This window comes from Erpetoichthys calabaricus, chromosome 14 (genome assembly GCF_900747795.2).
Source record: "Erpetoichthys calabaricus chromosome 14, fErpCal1.3, whole genome shotgun sequence".
NCBI lineage: Eukaryota > Metazoa > Chordata > Cladistia > Polypteriformes > Polypteridae > Erpetoichthys > Erpetoichthys calabaricus.
This window is the reverse complement of record NC_041407.2, coordinates 89,404,703-89,427,380: the sequence shown is the minus strand read 5'-3', so window position 1 is coordinate 89,427,380 and position 22,678 is coordinate 89,404,703. Positions and strand designations below refer to the sequence as shown.

At 41.8% G+C, this 22,678-nt stretch overlaps 1 protein-coding gene across 1 annotated transcript in view; it reads left to right on the top strand.

The window, feature by feature from the left end:
• Positions 1 to 8,340: 8,340 nt before the first annotated feature.
• Positions 8,341 to 22,678, top strand: part of htr1d (5-hydroxytryptamine (serotonin) receptor 1D, G protein-coupled) — an 87,455-nt gene continuing 73,117 nt past the window's right edge. Inside the window, exon 1 of the mRNA XM_028819080.2 lies at positions 8,341 to 9,431. The gene's annotated coding sequence lies outside the window, so the exon portion shown is untranslated. The remainder of the gene's footprint in view (positions 9,432 to 22,678) is intronic.

The following is a 22,678-nucleotide window of genomic DNA, read 5'->3' as shown; positions in this document are numbered from 1 at the left end:
CAGCAACTGCGCTCAGTGAGTCTGACATCCCCTCTGACTTATCAGCTTAAGTCTTCCTTGGGGGGATCAAGCGGCATTACAGGTCAGTGTGGTATGGTTTTGGCTAATTTTTAACAGGAAAAATAACATGGGTTGTCTGCATACCGTTAAGCTTTTTAGGGCTGAGATGCAAACCCACCACAAAGCCCCCCCCACCAGTGTGTGGAGTTGGGTTTTGGGTCTTTAACCTAATCAGGCAGGTCACAGATGTCTAAGTCTTCTTCAATAGAGCAAGCGGCATAAGGGTTTTAATTTTGGTATACTTAGTTATTGTCTCTTTGCACAATCTTGGGGGGTTCAGAGCACAGAATCAGCTTTGTAAAGCACACATTTTCCAGAGCAATTGTTTCATGTTTAGGGCCCAATAGAGTAGGATTCTTGACTTGAACCAACAACAACAACATTTATTTCTATAGCACATTTTCATACAAACAATGTAGCTCAAAGTGCTCTACAAAATGAAATAAAAGGAAGGTAATATAAAACATAAGCAAACAAGATTAGGCAATAATATTATACAGTATGTAACGAAGAAAAGGTAAGGTTGGATGGCCAGGAGGACAGAAAATAAAAACGTCCAGTTTGGCTGGAGAAAAGAGAAAAAACAAAATCTGCAGGGGTTCCAAGGCCAAAAGACCACCCAGTCCCCAGTGGGCTTCTACCTAACAGAGATGTTCTAAATCAGCCCTCATGGTTTACAGGCTTCACATGGAAGAGTTTGATGAAGGTGCTCATGTGGATATCTGGGACACCCGCCATTCAATCCGTAAACACAGGGGGCAGCGTGGTGCCTTGATCAGGTGGTGGTGGTGCAGATCACCACCACAGAAGAACCAGAAAAGACAACAGAGAATAGTGGGGATTAGTAGGGAATTAATGAATGCTGAGGAAAGTGATAATTCATTGCCCATATAGACTGATAGGGATACAACTGAAATGTAGCTATGAAAGAGTCACTTTAAAATAAGGGGTTTTTAGCATTTCTGTTGGCGCATCAGCTACACGAGCGTGTCCAGCACTATGACACCTGACTTTCGTTTTTGATCTCCAGATCACTTGTATCAAAATCGGAGTTCGATAAATCAGAGTCCGATTCAGCAATAATACACAAAAAATAAATAAATAAATAATATGCAGAGTATTTCGCTTTGTGCATTTGCTTCGCTCTCTCACCCGATGAGACGTTGCTTACTCTATGCTACTCACGCACACACAGGGTTTCAATGTCAAGTCAACGAGTCTAAGAGTCCTCCGAGCAAAGAGCGTCTACTCATAATGCAACGGTGAGTTTTATCATCATTTACAGCTTCCTTTCGCCTTCTGCCCCTGATATCCATCCTCAACCCCTTGTGTTGACAAAAGTCGAAATCTGCTCTAAAAAAGTAAAAATTGTTCAACAGTATTAGCCTAGCAAGTTTCTATTGGTAGAGTATTTCGAATTTTAGATGCATAACAGCAAAAGGCCGCCTCGCCATTTGGTTACAACTTGGAGTGTAAGGAGACAGACATTCCACAATAGAGGACCAACAATCTTCCAGATACCAGTGCAGATCCTTGGCCTCAGAGCCACCACTCTGCCATTGGTAAAAGTAACCATGAAAAAAACGAAAAGCTTTTAAAATAATCAGACATCTCAAGGGCATGTTAACTGACAAAGAAAGGGAACAATAAGGTATAGAAAAGCATATTAGTTAGTGCCAACGCCGGACAACAAATGGACTGCTTATTCAAAAAGACCCTTACAAGGACTGGGAAAAGGAAAAAGAGTTTCTAGGTGCCAAGGAGGGAGGGAGGGAGGCCGCATTACACAAATGGGAGGCCATAAGGGAAGGATATGGATAGCCAGGTGTCCCAACTGGGGTAGCTGTGGGTGGGAAGATATAATAAAAGGACAATGAACGACTGTCTCTTGGGAGCATGTAGTCCCCCAGTACACCAGGAGAGACAGCTCCCATTTGTACACCCACATGGCACCATGGGATTTGTAGTCCAGATGGATGGCTCTGATGGGCTACGTGGGTGGTACTAGAGGGAGCTGTGAGGGTGAGGACTCACAAATTTTTAAGGAGGTTCCATATGTCCCGGAAGTGCTTCCAGGGTGTAATCATGTGACACCGGACATACTCTCAGGTCTGGCATAAAGGAAGCCACTCCACCTCATCAGGGGGAGGTGGAGTAGGGAGGTGAAGGACAAAGGCTTGCCTGCCGGAGAATTAAAATATGAATTGAGCTTGTGAAGGAATGACCTGAAAAAAGGTATTTAATAAAATGTACTTGATTTAGAACCCTTGGCTGTGTGTGCGCACTGTGTCTGGAGTCTGGGTCTCTGTGATACCCCCTATCTGACACAAATGATAGTTATAGAAACACCTGTGATGGAACCAGGGCATCTGAGAGCCTCAAACCCCCAACCACAATCACACCAAGTGCTGAGTTCAAATAATGGAAGGTTTATTTACCAATATCCTCCAAAATTAACACAAGGTTCTCTCTCTCTCCACAATACCTCTCTTCTTCTCACCGTACTGCCCTCCTCCATTCGAGTGTTGCTGTTCTTCCTCCCAGCTCCGACTCGTCTGGATAAGGGAGTGTGGTCCCTTTTATTGAGGACCCGGGAGGACTTCTGGTGCCAGGGCTCCTTTCCGATGGAAGCACTTCCGGGTCATACAGAAGTCCCTTGTTTTGGGGAGCACATCTCCCTGCAGTGCCTCCTTGCTGCACCCTTGCGACTACAACTCCCAGCATTCCCTGCTGGTTCCTGAATGGTCACCAAAGGGAGGGCTGCTGCCATCTAGAGATTGGGGGGAATGAACGTTCTCCAGGGACAGCCCTTTCTTGTCCTCTTCTTTGATGGGGAGGGCAGGTGTTAAGTCCGATTGGGGTGCCTTTATGTTCCCTCAGGGCCTCCCGTCCAAGTAAGGGATCTTCCTGATTCCTGGCTGGGATGCCCATCATTCCTGTGTTCTTCCTACACACCTTCAATTTAAAATTCAAAAATAAAACTGGCAGCATGTTAAAATATTTAGAACCTTGGGGACTTTTTAGTACATTGTTGTTTCTCATGAGTGGCTGACTTTTGTACGAAAGCTCGAAATGCAGTAAAGGTAAGCAGTAGCCATTGTGTTACGTTTTTACATTTATGGGCTCATCATTACCTTTTGCAAATACTACACAGAGATTCACGTTAGACGACATTCAACACATCAAATGCTTTGAATGAAAATGAATTGTAAAGCTGCAATCTCACTGTAGGAGTGAAGTGTCCTGCCATGGCGCATCTCTGCATTTGCTGTAAGCTGATACAAAATGGCAGGATGCTACTGTCCATTTCGGTCGGGCAGCTTTTGGGAAATTTGAAGGAGATGTTAGAATAGAATTCAATCCACATTCTTAAAAATAAAGGCACCTACGTGGTTCTTCAGAACAATGCTATAGGGGAGCCGTTTTTGATTCCCAAAAGAACCATCCACCTTTATTTATTAAGCCACAAGAGCCAATTCCACATGCCAAGATGAGTTGGCCCATTGTCAGGCATTGCTTCACCACACTACTCTGTAAAGTGCCATTTTAGAACCATAATTTTTAACATAATAATAGGTATGTCTTATAACCAAAGATACAAAGATACTTATCGTGGAGAGCCTGAACCTTGTTGAGCTGTTTTTGACCACCGTTTCCACATGCAAAGCCGGCTGATTTCATTTTGTCTATGTCTTCAGTTCCTAACGCTCACCGACATGGAGGCCATTTCTTACTTTCTCGTATACGAAATGCAGGGGAAGTATTGGAATCGTCCAAAAATTTGATGTTGAGATTTTGATGAATCTTGACGTTTTAGACCTCCTTGACTTTCTCGTATACTAAGTAAAGGGAAAGCATTGGAATCCTCCAAATATTCCATTTTCAGATTTTGATGAATCTCGATGTTTTAGACCTCCCTGAGTCCGAAAATAACATTTTTAGAATTGTGTGTGTGTGTGTGTCTGATTTTGTGTATGTGTGTGTGTTTATGTAAACACGATATCCTGAGTGTGCTTTCACTTCGGTCAACCAGATTTCGCCTACAAGTATTAGGTACAAAACATATATTTCTAGTGGTTTTAAAGTGGCACTTTACCTTTTATTCATGCAGCTGCAGAGTCTGATTGATTCATCTTTATTTTTATATCTGGCATTATTCTTTGCTTTTTAAGTCTCCATGTGCATCCCCTATTATGCGCCTTGTGTTTTATGGGTGGTTCCCTAAGAGGCGGGGCCACCTGTCAATCACTGTAAGGGACTGCCCCCAGCCCCACTCTAAAGGCGGGGACAACCCACAGTTCCTTGCAGTTCATTTGAATGTGCTTGGGATCTGCAATTGCTGCGATTGCTTCTTGTGCTTTGTGTGTTACTGGATGTTTGACCCCTTTGCTTTATATTTTTGACTGTTCTTTAGATTTGTGGCTTGGACTTGTTCACCTTGGATTGCCTTTACATTTTCAGGCGTTTCTTTTTTTTTACTTTCTTGTATATGAAGTATAGGGAACGTATTGTAATCGTCCAAAAATTTGACCTCGAGATTTTGATGGCTCCAGCAGACCCCCGTGACCCTGTGTTCAGATTCAGCGGGTTGGAAAATGGATGGATGGATGGATGGATGGATTTTGATGAATCTCAATGTCTTAGACCTCCCTGAGACTGAAAATACCATTTTTAGAATTATGTGTGTGTGTGTAAGTGTGTGTAAATGCGATAACTTGAGTACGCTTTCTCTTCAGTCAATCGAATTTTGCATATAAGTATTAGGTACAAAACGTAGATTTCTAGTACTTTAAAAGTGGGACTTTACCTTTGATTCATGCATTTGCAGAGTCTGATTTATTCAACTTTACTTTTATGTTGGGCATTATTCTTTGCTTTTTAAGTCTCCACGTGCATCCCTTGTTATGTGCTTTGTGTTTTGTGGGTGGTTCCCTAAGAGGCGGGGCCACCGCCCATCACTGTAAGGGACTGCCCCCAGCCCCACTCTAAAGGCGGGGACAACCCACAGTTCCTTGCGGTTCATTTGAATGTGCTTGGGATCTGCGATTGCTTCTTGTGCTTTGTGTGTTACTGGATGTTTGACCCCTTTGCTTTATATTTTTGACTGTTCTTTAGATTTGTGCCTTGGACTTGTTCACTTTGAAATGTCTTTACATTTTCAGGCATTTCCTTTTTTTATTTTCTTGTATACAAAGTATAGGGAACGCATTGTAATCGTCCAAAAATTTGACCTCTAAATTTTGATGAATCTCAATGTTTTAGACCTCCCTGAGTCTGAAAATACCATTTTTAGACCTATGTTTGTGTGTGTGTGTGTGTGTGTGTAAACACAATAACTTGAGTACGCTTTCACTTCGGTCAATCGAATTTTGCCGCTAACTAAAAGTGATACTTTACCTTTTTATTCATGCAGCTGCAAGTCCAATTAATTCAACATTACTTTTATAATAATTGTTCAATATATTATTAATTTAATTTGATTTGTTGTTGATGGTTCTTTAATGTATATAATATAAAAATATAATCATTGTCTTGCGGTTTACTCCTCAAATATCCATCCTCATATTTGAGTACACAAGAAAGTCTAGCGGAGAGCACTCCGTGCAGGTACCATGGAGTTACAATTCCTTTGCATCCAGGAGGACGAAGCACCGACTTGCCATCAAATCCTAATCTTTTTAACCTTGCTCTCTGGGGGCAAAAGGAACTCCAATTAAAATGTTTGTTTTTCGGAGAAGTGTTTAAATCAAGCATATTGTCCCCCCGATCAGTTTAAGAGGCCCCTAATTAGCCTTCATTCAATTCTTCACGCATTCTAATTGCAGATCTTTTCCTTAAGGCCCGCTCCCTCTCGCTTACTGTAATTTTTAAACCATTTACGGGGCGCTCTTACCTTCTGTTTCTCAGGTTGTGATTTTAAAGGGCATCTAATCTTCAAGGGCAGAGAGCGTTAAGTGAAAGAACACAAAATCCGACTCTCCTGAAACGAGTCCCTAACATTCCAGCATCCGCACGAAATAAAGCATAAATTACAGCAAATCCATCTGGGGATCAAAATAAGGTCTAATGAGGTTATCGGAGTAAACAAAACGTACCAGCAAACCACAATTGAGTTAAACAACATCGTAAGTATGATAACGTGTTCTGAAGACAATTAATGGAGGTCAGAGCTAAACAAAAATACATCAACTAAAAAAGTTCTTCTTAGAGTAAAATACAAGGTTTCAGCACAGGTGAGGTGTGCTTACTTCTCAATTACAAGACAGAAAGTGAAAAGATACTCATCAAGAGAGTTTGATTCTTTTCAGTTTCAGAGAATCCATCCATCCATCCATCCATCCATCCATCCATCCATCCATCCATCCATCCATCCATCCATCCATCCATCCATCTCTCCATCCTCCTACCCTGCTTTTCCAGGACAGGGGCCTAGGAAGTGTAGCAGCCCTTAAGACTTGGCCTCGTTTTTGTCCTTTTCTTCAGCTTTGTCTTAACTAGCCATAACTTTCTCAGGCTTCACTCAATATTCATGTCTTACCCTTCAACATAATGTTCAGACATTTCCTTTTCAGAATTGTTGCAGCTGGAAAATGGGTTTTGTCATACACGTGTGTTACAGCAGAATACAGTAATGTTTTTGCCAAAAAATGCTCTTTGAATGTTATTCTTACTTCCATAGGTGTTGGAATACGCGTCCAAACACTATCATGGTGTCAGTGGATGTTTCTGGAGCTCTTATGGAATATCTACAAGCAAAATGTTTGGTTTTACTGTTTTGAAGCAGCAGTTTTTTTTACCCACTTTTATTGTTTATAAATAAATACCGATGGCATACGTATAAATTATTGAAAACCCACAGCCTCTGTGTCATTTTGAAGGGCAGACTTTACTTGATCTGAACATACAAAGATGGCAAGGAAATTAATTATACTGTGGCCATACTGCAACACCAATAGCACTAGATTCAAAAATGTCATTACAAAAGAAAATCAAATTTACTAAAAAAAAAAAAAAACTAAACATAGAAAATGAAACGTGGTGTCATCTAAAAGCCAAAACACCCCCAGATTTAGTAGATAAGAGTCTGTCTGTCAGATTATACACATTGGAATCAGGAGGTTCAAGAAAGCCAGGCAGGCGGCCTGTGAGGTAGTAATTCGGCCATCTTTGTGGGAAGAAAGAAAAACATTACAGTGGGGTATCGAAGCATGCGATATGGAATTTTAACACCAGAAAAAAACAGCACACTTAATTATGGTAGTGAGTAAATTAATGATTTTAGGAAGTTTTGTAAGTTTTAAAAGCTGATCCAACATTGAGGGTGGCGAGAAAACAATGCTTATAGAGCTGGATGAATTTTCAAAGCCCCTTCTATTGTTTTGACTTTATTATTCCTTCCGTTTTGTAAATTTGTTCAGACCACAAATATATGTTCCACATAGGAGGCCAGAGCCCAACATCGGGCACGAATAAAGGCAGCAGTCCATCTTAGACAACAGCTGCGTACAGACCAATACCCACTCATGCCAGACAGTCTGCAGTTATTCTAGATAGATAGATAGATAGATAGATAGATAGATAGATAGATAGATAGATAGATAGATAGATAGATAGATAGATAGATAGATAGATAGGAAAGGCACTATATAATAGATAGATAGATAGATAGATAGATAGATAGATAGATAGATAGATAGATAGATAGATAGATAGATAGATAGATAGATAGATAGATAGATAGATAGATAGATAGATAGATAGATAGATAGATAGATAGATAGATAGATAGATAGATGTTCGATCCCATTCAGTGTAACAAAGTGCTGAACCTACCCTGAAAGCATTGGGTGCAAAACAACTTACCCTGGATAGATGGCACTTCAACAGAAGACACATTTGTGCACAAGCAGCCAACTCCACTTCACCTAAACTACAAATATTAGAGAAAAATGCAGATGGTGAGATCAAACACCACACAACTGGATTTCATTAATTGAACTGAAAGGTGGTATATGATAGATAGATAGATAGATAGATAGATAGATAGATAGATAGATAGATAGATAGATAGATAGATAGATAGATAGATAGATAGATAGATAGATAGATAGATTATCCTAAACGGATTCTGTTTTGATCCACTTTGAAGAGCGGGTCTCTGAGGCGAGCGCCTGTTCTGCAGAGAAGCGTCTTATTTGCGGAACCGCCCCGCTTCACTGAGGAGGGTCGCCCGACTCTCGGACTTGTTATTTCCTTCACTGCAGGCTGGGATGCAGCCGCTTAGCGCGGACTCTGTTCACATCGGCGCCTTCGAAGACTCCTCATGCTATTGCGAATCTGAGGCAGTTAAAAGTTGTGTAGATCAAAGTTCTTTTCGCCCAAGAAGCAGAGAGAAACCCTTCACGTATCCTGCCTGCTAAGCGTGTTCACTACGAGAGATCTCGATGACTTATTTCATATCTTAGAGATCAGATGATAAGACAAGATTGCATCCCCAGTTCCTCATCGTTGCAGCGCACACCTGGCGCTTTATTTCCTGTCTCCAAGACCGTTAAACACTGGAGAAGCGGTCCGTTTTCGTTAGGCATTTGAAGGCTTGTAAGAAACGATCTACTAAAACAGGCTACCCTTTTTAAAACTAACATTTCCCACTAGCTGAACTTCGGGATGTGATTACATATTGTGTATCACCGGTATTCACTACCTTTTTTGTTCTTGTATGGACAAATAACTTGTCGGGGTCTCGAGTCTCCCATCTGTCCTGTCAATTTTTTTCCGCTTTCTCATATGCTCGCTAACCTGACTTTTCCACATTAGCCTGAACAGATTGTCCGGCATTCGTCTTTGAACAGCATTGCTTCTAAATCGGACCCTGCATAATTCTTTCCAGACACTCCGGACTTTTGCTTCATCAGCTACACTCTCTAGTTACTCTTCTCATACGAGACCTGGAAGATCGTGGGCGCCAAACGAAAGAAGGAGTGACGGCGCTGGAATACGGGAGCACAGAGAAGCGCGCGGGCAGCTTGTCCACCAACAACATTTAACAAGCCAGGCATGTATTCGAAAGCGCGGCTCGGGAGTTTGCGGCCAGGGACTGGACGTCTGCTGCATGCGTTTATGTTTCGTGATGTGCTGCTGTTGCTGCACAGTCGGGCTGCTTGTCTCGAGAGAGATGTGTGGTGAAGCTGCCCGCCGATGGTTCACAGGGTTCCGGAGGAGACCGTCTTCTTTATTGTAATGCACTGCCACCGAAGACAGGAGCTGTGCTACACACCGGGACAAGATGCGCTTATTCTGAGTCCAATCTTAAATCGGAGTGCCATCTCTCACAACTGTTTAAGGTCCTGGAAGAAGCGATTTTTACAAGGGTATGTATGCCTTGCGTTTTGTATTTTTTTTATTTGGAAATATATGCGCTCGGTTCTTTTGGATATCCGAGGGGAACCCACTAATTGCTTTCAGTGATTTGTTCACTGCTTATCGGCTTTGCTTCTGAGACCACCGCGGCTTGGATTTTAAGTGCTTATTTTCTTTTTCGTTCGATATTTAAGTAGGATCCAAATTGTATTCTGTACTTGGACTTCTCTTCAAGAACATCGCACCGTAACACTTATCGCGATATGTGAATAGTTGGAGTCGAGTCGCTTTAGTCTTATTCTGCTTGTTATTTTTAATCGCATAGCATTTGACTCGCACTTGTCAGTTTGCGCCATCGAGGCAAATTGGATCATCGTGAGCGCGTTCAGGGAGCTTCGATTTGCTCCGAATTGTCATTTGCGGCTTATTCTGAATTAAGTCCTCCTCGTCCTTGCATTCAAGAAAAGAGATCGGATTAATCGGGACATGATCAATCGCATCAAACAAGGATCGAGAAACACTTGAGGGAAAATTCATTCAAATATTGCTTGACTGGTGCCGAAATATCCCCCCTTTTTGCGTAATTATGTTATACAGTTAATCGTAAAGTTTTGCAAGGTTAAAAACTTTCCTGGCATTTGCCGATCAGTATTTCCGTGAAGCGTCTTCTAAGAAAATGTACATGTTTGCAAGTCTGGAGTACAATTGACTTATTTTTTTTATCTGTTTCATTAGCGGGTGAGCGCTGCTGTCTTATCAGGTCACAGTCTTGGGTTCAAGGAACGGCCCGACACAATCTGGGCGGCATTTCTACGTTTTGCCTGTGTAAGCGTCTCCACTTTTCTGACTACTTCCCCACGAGTTATTTTAGATCGGACTGGGACACTAGTCAACCCTTCGCAGGTCACACGGTGACAATTTATTGTCACTAACAGCACTTCTTTCAAATGTGCTTATAGGGAAAGGGGACTAACATGAGCGCGCCCGGAACATTCAAACCTTGCCTTGCGGTGGACCGGCGCCTCTGGTTGCCGTCTTGTGTCCGATGCTACCAGTACAGGCTCAGGTGCACCTATTGGATTTCAGGGGCTTCCAAAATGAATAAACATTACGTTACGTAAATTATTAATTTCCTCTCTGTTCGTGACAACATTACAGCACTACACTAAACAGTTGTCTTTTTAATATATCGCTTTCCCTCATAGTCAATATAATCTAAAACGCTTTACATGAACATTCCAGCACAACGTACAGGCAAACAAACAAGTTGGTCTTCAGAAGAAAATAAAAAAGACTGCTGGCAGTAAAGAAAATAAGCGGAACACAAAACCTGGTCGATTGCGGAAAGATTCCCAACTGTTTTGTAGACAAATCGGTAAATGGATAGATAGATTTGAACAGCGCTATACGATTAATAGATTATTTACATTTATAGATTAATAGATTTGAGCGCACTCTGTGGTTCATTTATATAAGTTTTTAAACGGATTTAACTTCAGCAGAGTGAACATTGGAAATGTCGTTTGATACAAATACGTGCACAGATGTAGCGGCCGACTCCGTGCTTTTATCAAACCGGGTCGACAGACAATCTAAAGTAAAAAGTGCAAACGATGCACAATATTAGCCTCCCGAACACGTTTGCGTAAATAACCCGCAATTTTAGATCTGCTGAGGCGGACTGGCGCCCCACACTGAACGGCTTTGCTCTTTTTGCCCAATCGGCCAAGTCCGTGAAATGCATTAGGCGGGTTTGAACGAGTCATGAGATCTGTTACAGGACACTTAGAGAAATCAAAAGAGCAAAACACACACACACACGCACACACACACACACACACACACACACACAAGAGAAAAAAACAACAAGACACGGGGAGAGCCTGCAAATAGCACATAGAAAGGGGCCAAGCCGCAGGATTCGAGTAAAGAACCCTGAAGCGCTATCTTATATGGCATCCTATGTGAAACGGAAAAGCCGAGGTGCTCACTCTCCGTGGCCATGTAAGATTAGGGGCCGTCTTTCGAAAAGAGTGGGGTGTATTCTGATGCACCTGGCTACACTGCCCACCATTGCCCACTAATCATCCCCTGTCTCTAAATGGCTGTCCATCTCCCTCACCCGATCGTCACCTAATAGTTATGAGTGCACTGGCAAGAATGGCTGCCGTCGCATCATCCAAGTGAATGCCGCACATTACGTCAGGCACTTTCAGTAAGTTAGAATAGCACTATAGAAATTATTATTATTATTATTACTACTACTACTACTATGACGATGATTCTGTAATGGCACTTTACTGGGTTGTGTGGTGCACCACTGTTTGACAAAGAACCATTTTATTCTCTGATGGCGTCTTTGCATATATGAAGTTGATTCTTTAGGCTTTGAAGAGTCATATCTCTCTTATAAATCCTGGTTGTTTAATGGCACTTTATGGATCTTTACTGGTTTGTGTGGTTCCTCATAGAGCCATTGTTTTTCCAAGCACCATTTTATTCTGGAAAGGATTCTTTGCATATGAAATTGGTTCTGTGTGCTTTAAAAAAGTTCCCCTTATGGAGAAAAAAATCAGAAATCTTTAATGTATGGCGGGCTATCTAGCAGAACACTAATTAATTAAGAAAACTGGGACTTAGCCTGTGGTATCGATGTCAGTGTGAGTCTATTTAAAAGTATAAGCCATTGGTATTTCATAAATCTGTAACTATCTAGATATGGTTATGGAACCTGTTATAGATCTAAATACTTAAAGGTTCTTTCTGGAAACTTCATGTGGATAGGTCTTTTGGGAACCTAAAATGGTTCTCCTATGGCATCACTCTGGAGAACTGCTCTGGTGCCTTATTTTTAAGAGCATAATATGTGGATGGAACAGAAACCTTTAATGTACAGAAGGCTTCTTAGCAGGATACAAACACACCAAGGAAACCTGAACTTACGCATAGCCTTTGAGTAGATTAGATAAACGTTATTACTCAGAAAGGGGAAATTCAGCCAGTGTTATTACATGCAGCAAGAGTCCTTGTAAAATCAGGAACCCATTGTCATGTCATGTCATTTTCTGGCCCACTCAATCTTGAGCAAGTGTCATGGGGGTCTGGAGGCTAACCCAGCTAGCATATGGGACAAGGCAGGAAACACCCCCCTGGGCAGGAGGTCAGTCCATTGCAGGAGGAACACACACATATGTACAGAGATATACACACAGGCCCAGAGTGCCTTTCATTATCTATCTATCTATCTATCTATCTATCTATCTATCTATCTATCTATCTATCTATCTATCTATCTATCTATCTATCTATCTATCTATCTATCTATCTATCTATCTATCTTCCTTCTTTACAGATCCTCTCAAGCTCTGTCTGGTGTTGGCTAGGGTGGTCCATTGGTGGACAGCTGATGTTCAATTGGGTTTTTAAGTATGGCCTTTGGGTGAGGCACTCAACAACATTCCCAGAGTTGTCCCTAATCCACCATTGAGTTGTCTCTGGTTTGCTCTGTTGGAAGGTGAACCTTCTGCCCAGTTTAAGGTCCAGAGTGTTCTGGAGCTGGTTTTCTTTAAGGATATCTCTGTATTTTTCAAACTGCACATATAGATACATTTGAACCGAATTGGCTGGAGGTCACAGCTCAAACTTAAATGCAGACACGGGGAGAACATGCAAACTCCACACAGGGAGGACCAGGGACCCAAACCCTGGTCTTCTTACTGCAAGATATTAGCGCTAGCCCCAGTCCTTCACATGTCTCTTATCAGCTATTTATGGCTATTCATGGACACTGTTAAAAGATCTAAAAGGTTCTTTGTGGAACATCAGTGGCAGACTATATTTTAAGAGTGTACAATCAACCTTCTAATTAAAACAGATGTACATTTTTCCAAACTAATGAATACTGCCTTGTCCAGAATTTAAATTACATTTCTTTTTTTTAATCAAATTCTTGTATCCACTGACATGTTTTTGGAGCTGTCTTATTAGTGTCATAATGTTCCTGGAATCTCCTACAACAGGAGTAAGACACGAGTCAACTCATCTCACTGTCACTCACACGATGACAAGTTCTAGTCTCTAGCTGCAGTTCTTTCAAACATGCAAGAGAAAGTGAGAATTTGTGGAGACAATCGGTGTGAGTGCAGGGAGAACATGCAGCCTGTTCATCCAGAGATGGTGGTCTCAGCTCTGACTACACTGGCGGTATGATGCTCACAGCCATACCCATTACACACACTTACAGATGCATGAAGCTCCTTTAGAAAGTCTTCACTTTTTCACATTTTGTTAAGCTACAGCCTTTTGCTAAAAGCATTTCAAAGTTAATTTTTCCCTCATCAAGCAGCACTCAACACCCCAAAATGATAAAGTGAAAGCAGAATTTTAGAAATCTAAAAAAAACATTTTAATATAAAAAATGGAAATCTTCCATTGACACAGATATTCAGACCTTTCACTCAGAGCTCAGTTGCAGCTCCTTCTGCAGCCGCTCCAGCCTGGAGTCTTCTTGGCTTTGACACGTCGAGCTTCACACACCTGCCTTTCTTCTCTACAGATCCTCTCAGGTTCTGTCTGGGGGACCACTGTGGACAGCTGATGTGTGGTCTCTCCAGAGATGTTCAATTGGGTTTAAGTATGTCCTTTGGGGGAGCCACTCAGCGACATTCCCAGAGTTGTCCCTAAGCCACTGTTTAGTTGTCTTTGCTCTGTTCTATTGGAAGGTGAACCTTCAGCCCAGTGTGAGGTCCAGAGTGTTCTGGAGCAGGTTTTCATTAAGGATTATCTCTGTACATTTTAAAAGACATCTAGAGATAACTGAACCCAGGGGCCTGGAGTTTACAGCTCAAATTCAAAGTCACCAGAGCGCTTAAAGCAATATCCATTACTACATCATACATTTACATATTGTGGCCTGCAGAGGGTGCTTCTCCCGCCCAGACCCGACACCGACAGACGCAGGACACAAGTTCAGCACACACCTTTTATTTTTTTTTATTTTTCCTCGTGGGAAACGCCTTCCGCCATTTCCCACATGTACAGCACAGTTAGAGCACAAGCACCAAATACTCTTCTCTTCTTTCCTTTCTTTTCAATATCTCTCTCTCTCTCTCTCTCTCTCTCTCTCTCTCTCTCAGTCCACTGCCACTCCTCCTGGCAATCTTTGTCCTCCACCTTTCGACTCTGGCTCTTTTCATAGGGCACCCGGTGATCTTCTGACAGCAGCACTTCTGCCACACCAAAGGGCTCAGCCATTCCTGCAGCAGACCCTGGGGGCGTCCATGGAGACCAACAGGGCTGCTCCAAACTCCTAAGGTTCTCTGTGGGAGTCCAAGGCACCACTGCAAACCAGGGGGGCTGCCAGCTAGCATTCTTTCTCCCCGGTCCTTCCACTGTATAGGCCTCAGCTGTATGCGACAGTAAACTATGCCACATTCTATGATCTGCTTCTTGCAACTGAAGAGGGCACCATGGTGGATGTTTGCCAACTTGCAGACCAACAACAAGCGTTACCTGGTAGGTAACCATCCATACAATCAGATTGTGATTCAGACTACGAATGTCATGAATTTAATTACCCCTATCTCCAGGCTGTCAAATAAATGAACCACACGACATGGCGCAACGTAAAGAGGCTTTGCCACTGACATCCGAGGTTTGATCCCCGAGATGGGGTGCAGTGAGTGTGTATGCCTGATGAGCCCAGAATTAGGGCGTGTACTCTTTGCATTATTTCACAGTAAACTATGCAATATATATATATATATATATATATATATATATATATATATATATATATATATATATATATATATACTGTATATACTGTATGTATATATACTGTATTGTATATATACTGTATATATGTGTATATATATATATATATATATATATATATATATATATAGTAGGGGGTTCCCCCCTGCTCACTTCGCTCGTCAGCCACTTCGCGTCTCTACTGCTCGTGTTGTGAAGAGGGGGGCTGAACACACCCCAAGGAGACTTGGTCACTCCTTTGAAAACCCCTCTTAATTGGTGATACAATGGGAAACAAATACAGTTTTTTTTTTTTACCTTCTTTGCTCGATCCTCTGCTGGCTTGCTGCTGCTGCTGCCGTGCCGTGTGATCTGCATCTCACGCGGCGCTTTGAACATTTAAAAACCTGTACAGCAGCTGTTCTACTCTTTGTCTTTTTTTTCTGGCCGATTGTTTCAAAACGATTGTGTAAAAATGTGAGGCAACTAAAGCATTTTTTTAACACAATCCATTCATTTCAGGGGCTCAAAAGTAATTGGACAAATTAAATAACTGGAAATAAAATGTTCATTTCTAATATTGGTTGAAAACCCTTTGCAGGCAATGACAGCCTGAAGTCTTGAACTCATGGACATCACCAGATGCTGGGTTTCCTCCTTTTTAATGCTCTGCCAGGCCTTTACTGCAGCGGCTTTCAGTTGCATTTGACTGCATTTAGCTGGATTTGAGCAGACAGTATGTCTCTGAACACCTCAGAATTAATTTGGCTGCTTCTGTCCTGTGTCACATAATCAATAAACACTAGTGTCCCAGTGCCACTGGCAGCCATGCACGCCCAAGCCATCACACTGCCTCCCTCCACCGTGTTTTACAGATGATGTGGTATGCTTTGGATAATGAGCTGTTCCACGCCTTCTCCATACTTTTTTCTTGCCATCATTCTGGTAGAGGATGATCTTGGTTTCATCTGTCCAAAGAATGTTTTTCCAGAACTGCGCTGGCTTTTTTAGATGTTCTTTAGCAAAGTCCAATCTAGCCTTTCTATTTTTGAAGGTTATGAGTGGCTTGCACCTTGCAGTGCACCCTCTGTATTTACTTTCATGCAGTCTTCTCTTTATGGTAGACTTGGATATCGATACGCCTACCCCCTGGAGAGTGTTGTTCACTTGGTTGGCTGTTGTGAAGGGGTTTCTCTTCACCAAGGAAATGATTCTGCGATCATCCACCACTGCTGTCTTCCGTGGATGTCCAGGTCTTTTTGCGTTGCTGAGTTCACCAGTGCTTGCTTTCTTTCTCAGGATGTACCAAACTGTAGATTTTGCCACTCGTAATATTGTAGCAATTTCTCAGATGGGTTTTTTCTGTTTTCGCAGCTTAAGGATGGCTTCTTTCACCTACATGGAGAGCTCCTTTGACCGCATGTTGTCTGTTCACAGCAAAATCTTCCACATGCAAGCACCACACCTCAAATCAACTCCATGCCTTTTATCTGCTTAACTGATAATGACATAACGACGGACTTGCCCACACCTGCCCATGAAATAGCCTTTGAGTCAATTGTCCAATTACTTTTGAGCCCCTGAAATGAAGGGATTGTGTTAAAAAAAATGCTTTAGTTGCCTCACATTTTTATGCAATCGTTTTGTTCACCCCACTGAATTAAAGATGAAAGTCTGCACTTCAACTGCATCTGAGTTGTTTCATTTAAAATTCATTGTGGTAATGTACAGAACCAAAATTAGAAAAAAGTGGTCTCTGTCCAAATATTTATGGACCTAACTGTATATATATATATATATATATATATATGTATATATATATATATATATATATATATATATATATATATATATATATATATATATATATATATATATATATATACATACAGGGTGTCCATAAAGTCCATGTGCAATTTAAAATAGTTGTAACTTTGTACGTATATGCGATAGAAAGAATTCGGAAACAGGATTGCAAAGCTCGACTCCGCCCCCCCCCCCCCCCCCCCCCCCCCATATATATACTGTACAGGGTGAGTCAAAATTATGTTAACACAAATGGGACTGCTATGTATATACTTATATACAATTTTTGTGGAAAATTTAGGTGCCACTTATGGTACGTGTTGCACATAATGGTGAACAGGTTGAGACATTCCTGTAAATCATCTTGCACACATGAAGTATGTTTTGTGAATAAATCGTTTCTGCCATTCAAATGTTAAAATAATTTTGACTCCCCAATATATATATATATATATATATATATATATATATATATATATATATATATGTATATATATATATATATAAAATGGATATTATCCATTTAAATTTCCCACCTGACAATTTGTTGGCCTTCAGGCTGCTAATGTCTGCTCCTTGCTGGGACACTAAGGCCACATTCCGTGAATGAAGGTGAACGTGTTCAGGATCAAATGAAAAAGAAGCAACCAGGCATTGCATGGATTTATGGTGCCTGTCCCACTGACTGTCAGGTTACATATCAGTATGCCCGGCGCATTTCAGCACAGAGTAAAATTAGAATTCATCATTAATCGATTAATCAATATCTGTTGGCATTCTTGTTTGCTATAATAAAATCATTTTTGAAGCTGTTTCAGAAACACCAATCTAAACTGATCCTGTATTTTCAGAAGTGAGGTCGTATAAAAACTCTTGGCTTATACAAGTGTAGAGGTTGAAAGTATTTGCTTTCCGTGACATCTCCTTCTTAAGTGCGCAGAACAGGTGCTTCAGTCGATCGAACGCCTCCACCGGCACACTGCATCATAATGCCTCACTCCGCTGACCTCTGCGCACTGTGATAAGCCTACATGCTATTTGTGCAGCAAAGCATATGGAGGTGGAATGAGCTGCAGAAGGAGCTATAGTGTATCACGACTGGGAAAGGGGCAAGACTGGTTGAAAAATGATTGCACCTCTTGGAGGTTCAAATCCTGTGCCCTGCTGTTGTCAGTCTGGAATCTGCATGTTCTCCATGTGTCTGTCTGGCCCATGTTGGGTGAGATGATTGGCGTTGGTAAAGTGAGCCATTGTGAGTGTGAATGTGTGCAGGAGTGGGCTGTGTTTTAGACTGGTTCCTTGTTCAGCAGGGCCATTTTAACAGCATTATAGGCCCCCGGGTAAAGCAGTGCACTCTGGGCCCCCTACCTACACAACCACTCAGCAAGTCACACCATACATAGATTAGCATGGGACCCCCAGGCCCAGTTGTCCAGGAATGTTTCCTGCCTTGTCCACACTGCTGCTAGGACTGGCTCTGGCCTCCCATGACAGTGGATAGGATTGCAATATGCTGTGCACGTCTGCTAGAAGTTTGTATGTTATTTCAGTTAATATAATCATTTTCAGTCTTCTTATCCATGCTGAGATGGTTGGACTAGGCCACCCTATCCTTACCTCCTACCCACCGCTAGGGGTACTACCAGGCCACTTCAATTATTCCACCCCATGAGGGAGTAGCATCCGACCAACATTCTCAAACCACCTCAAGTCAAAATCAAATTAAAATTTATTTATAAAGGAAAATGTAACAAAATAAATCTGGGTATTGTCAGCGTAAAAATTAATGAAATACCATATTTGCGAAATATGGACCCAAGGGGTAGCAAATACAAAGAAAATAACAAGGACCCAGAATAGACCCCTGTGGAACACCATATTTCAAATGAGCATTAGAGGAAAATACAGACTGAAAAAGTCCTATTAGTGAAATAAGATTTGAACCAATCTAGTGCATTCCCTTGGATTCCTAGCCACTTACTGTAGCTCTTGAATCAGCCTAGTCGCTCTTCGCTGGACTTTTTCTAGTGCTGCTCTGTCCTTTTTGTAGCCTGAAGCCCAAACCTGCCCACCATACTCCAGATGAGGCCTCACCAGTGAGCTATAAAGCCTGAGCATAACCTCCTTGCACTTGTACTGCACACATCAAGGCGCTATATAACCTCACATTCTGTTAGCCTTCTTAATGGCTGCTGAACACTGTCTGGCAGTTGATAGTGTTGCGTTCACTACGACTCCTAAAGCCTTCTCACAAGATGAACTTTGAGACCTCCCGTTGTGTAATCAAACCTAACATTTTTACTTCCTACGTGTAACACTTTACATTTACTGACATTAAAGGTTGGCAAGGATCATTGCCTTGAAGGGATGTGATGAAGTTGTTCAGAAGTTGGTCCAGTCCACTGCCAGGATGTCTGCAGACTGGAGGAGACCATGCTCCACACTGGACAATAAAGACTGTTAAAGGAGATCATCAGGTCAGGCCTTAGTCCTCTGGGCCTGCTCGCTGCTGTACTTGGGACACAGTTATGGGTGCCTGGCTCTTAAAGAGGGCAGTGGCATATTTCTGAAGGACTTAACTTTAACCAGAAAGTACTTCCAGTACCCCCAGAGGTCCACCTGGGCCCCTTTTTAAAAAGGAGCTCCAGTTCCTTGGCCAGGTGAGCTTGAGGTAGAGAGAGAAGAACAGACAACATCTCACCTGGGTTGGAGGAGAAAGACGAAACGACCAGAGGTCTGGAGCGAGGTGAAGAGGTAGGAATCTGTTTTTGTGTTCACTTACGTCCACAGGGGGAATTGTTTTGTTGTTTTTGCTTATATATTCACCTTATGTATATTCCTTTCATTTTATCCCACCTGGAACGCTCACCTTATTCTAATAAACTCCTATTATCTTTGAACGTTGGTGTGACTGGGCATCATTCTGGGTTTGGAAGTTGTCCCCTGTAGGTCACAGTGTTATGACGGCATGTGTGACACACCTCGGGTAAAGCAGAATTTCCAGATCATACGCACATGTTTATTTATCTCCAGTTGCTTGCTTTGTTTTGTACGATACTCTCTAACCGATGGTTAAATTCTTGTTGATTATAATGTTATTGGTTAAAAGAGACTGATAGTACAATAGCACATATTACTAATTGCAGACTTGGCATTCTTAGACATCCCATAATTATATGCTAGGAAATAAAAAGTCAAAAAACAATATTGCTTGTTATGCTAATGGCTGTAACAGAGTAGGGTCCCTTTAGGGTTGTATTAACTCATCCCACCCACCACGCTGAGGTCATGGGAGTCTCATGACATGACGATGCTGCTAATTGCTGCCAGTGGAAAGGTAATAGACGGGGTTAGTCATCTCGTTTAACACGGACTTAAAAAAGAAGGTGAAATGACAGGAAAATTAAGGAGGACGGTGGCACGGTGGTTAGTGATGCTGCCTCATAACTCCTGCTGTCCTGGAGTTGAATCCCACGCCTGTTGCTCTTTTATTAATTATACCTTGTTGTGTGAGTAGCACAATGGCTCATGCTTCGGAGCCTTGGGTTCGGATGTAGAAGTGTAGTTGGGATGTTCTCATTCTGTGTTCAGGTCTGTTTTTTTCCAGGCACTCAGGTTTTCCCAAAAATTTGTATGTACGAATAATTGCTGGCTCTGAACTGGCCACAATGTAAGTGGGTCTAAGGCTGCTAGGGCATGCTTCAGACCCTCACAGACTGGAAACGGAATAAACAGATCTGAGAATGTAACGGTATATCATGTTATGTAATAACTAAGGATATACATTGTGATCACCAGGGGGCACCACAGAGCCCCAAACACAAACACAGTCCAGAGTTAAAAATTCAAATTTTCATTAGACTTCCATACAATGATACACTCCTCTCTTCTTCTTTCTACTCTCTGCTACTCCTCCCAGGCGAGTCTTACCTGTCTTCTCTCTGAGCTTTGACTCAGCTGGATAAGCCAGTGTGGTACCTTTTATTGAAGACACTGGGAGTACTTCTGGTGCCAGGTCATTGCCCAATGGAAGCACTTCTGGGTCATACGGAAGTCCCATAAAGTAGGGTGTTTAACTCCATGCAGGATGGACCTCAACAGGGCTGCCCCACTGGACTACAGTTCCCAGCATTCCCTGTGGTTCTCCGGAGAGGTACTGAAGCCCAGGGTTGCTGCCATCTATTGGGTTGGGGGAGCATACAGCCTGAATATGGAGCCTCTCACAATCTCTCCATTGTATTTAAGGGAATGGGGCCAATCTCGTGTTGTCCCATGCGTGTTATGCATTACAGCATGTTAACTAATCCCTACAACTGTGTTGCTTATCACGCAATACTTTTACAAAGTATTGAAAAATAAGCTCATACAGCAAGCACCATACTAGGTGCTATGGCTTAGAGGCTAAAGGGATGGACTGTTGTCACCTTTGTCTCAATCTGTAATCACCAATCCCTCAATGATGTGCCCAAAGCACACATGGCAAAACTAGCAATAACGGTGGACGAAACATCCAACCATCCATCAGAGTTTAATTTTGAGAATTAAGGGAAACTGCCTATAATATTCATACTGCCTTCAGTTTGGCAATTGTGTTGTCTAGATATGTTTAGTCTTTTATGTTCTGTGTAGTAAACAACATCCATCCCCTTCATACGTCCTCGACCTGAGCCACTGATGATTCGTGGTAAAAATTAGGCATTATTAATTAACATAGAATAAAAGTAAGGTCCGATGGCCAGGGAGGACAGAAAAAAAAAAAAACTCCAAACGACTGGAGAAAAAAACAAAATCTGCAGGGGTTCCAAGGCCACGAGACCACCCAGCACCCACTAGGCATTCTACCTATCATAAATGACCTCAATCAGGCCTCATGGTTTTCAGGCTTCACATTGAAGAGTTTGATGATGATGGTCATGTGGACCTCTGGCCTTTAATCCATCGATGTAGGGACAGCACGATGGTTTGATCAGGTGGTGGTGGTGAAGATCACACCATAGAGAAGTGGAAAAAGAACAGGAGAAAAAGTAGGGGTTAGTACGGATTTCGGAGCCACCAAGAATAATAAAAATAATAAAATGCATATGCAGAATATCAGGGTTAGACTAAAATGAGGCTATGAGAAAGCCATGTTAAAGTAATGAGTTTTTAGCATTTTTTTAAAGTGCTCCACTGTCTTAGCCTGGCAAATTTCTATGGGTAAGCTATTCCAGATTGTAGGTGCATAACAGCAGAAGGCCGCCTGCCTCACCACTTCTTTTAAGTTTATCTCTAGGAATTCTAAGCAGACACTCATTTGAAGATCTAAGGTTACGATTTGGAGTGTAAGGTGAAAGACATTCTGACATATAAAATGGAGCAGATTATTTAAGGCTTTGTAAACCATAAGCAGTATTTTAAAGACAATTCTAAATGACACAGGTAACCAATGTAGTGACATCAAAACCGGAGAGATGTGCTTGGATTTTCTTTTCCTAGTTAAGATTCTGGCAGCTGCATTCTGCACTCGTTACAGTCGATTGATGTCTTTTTTGGGTGGTCCTGAGAGGAGTGTGTTGCATTAATCTAGCTGACTAAAAACAAAAGTGTGAACTGATTTATCTGCATCTTGCAAAGTTATAAAAGATCTAATTTTTGCTATATTTCTTAAGTGAAAAAATGCTGTCCTAGTAATCTGATTAATATGTGATTTAAAATTAGA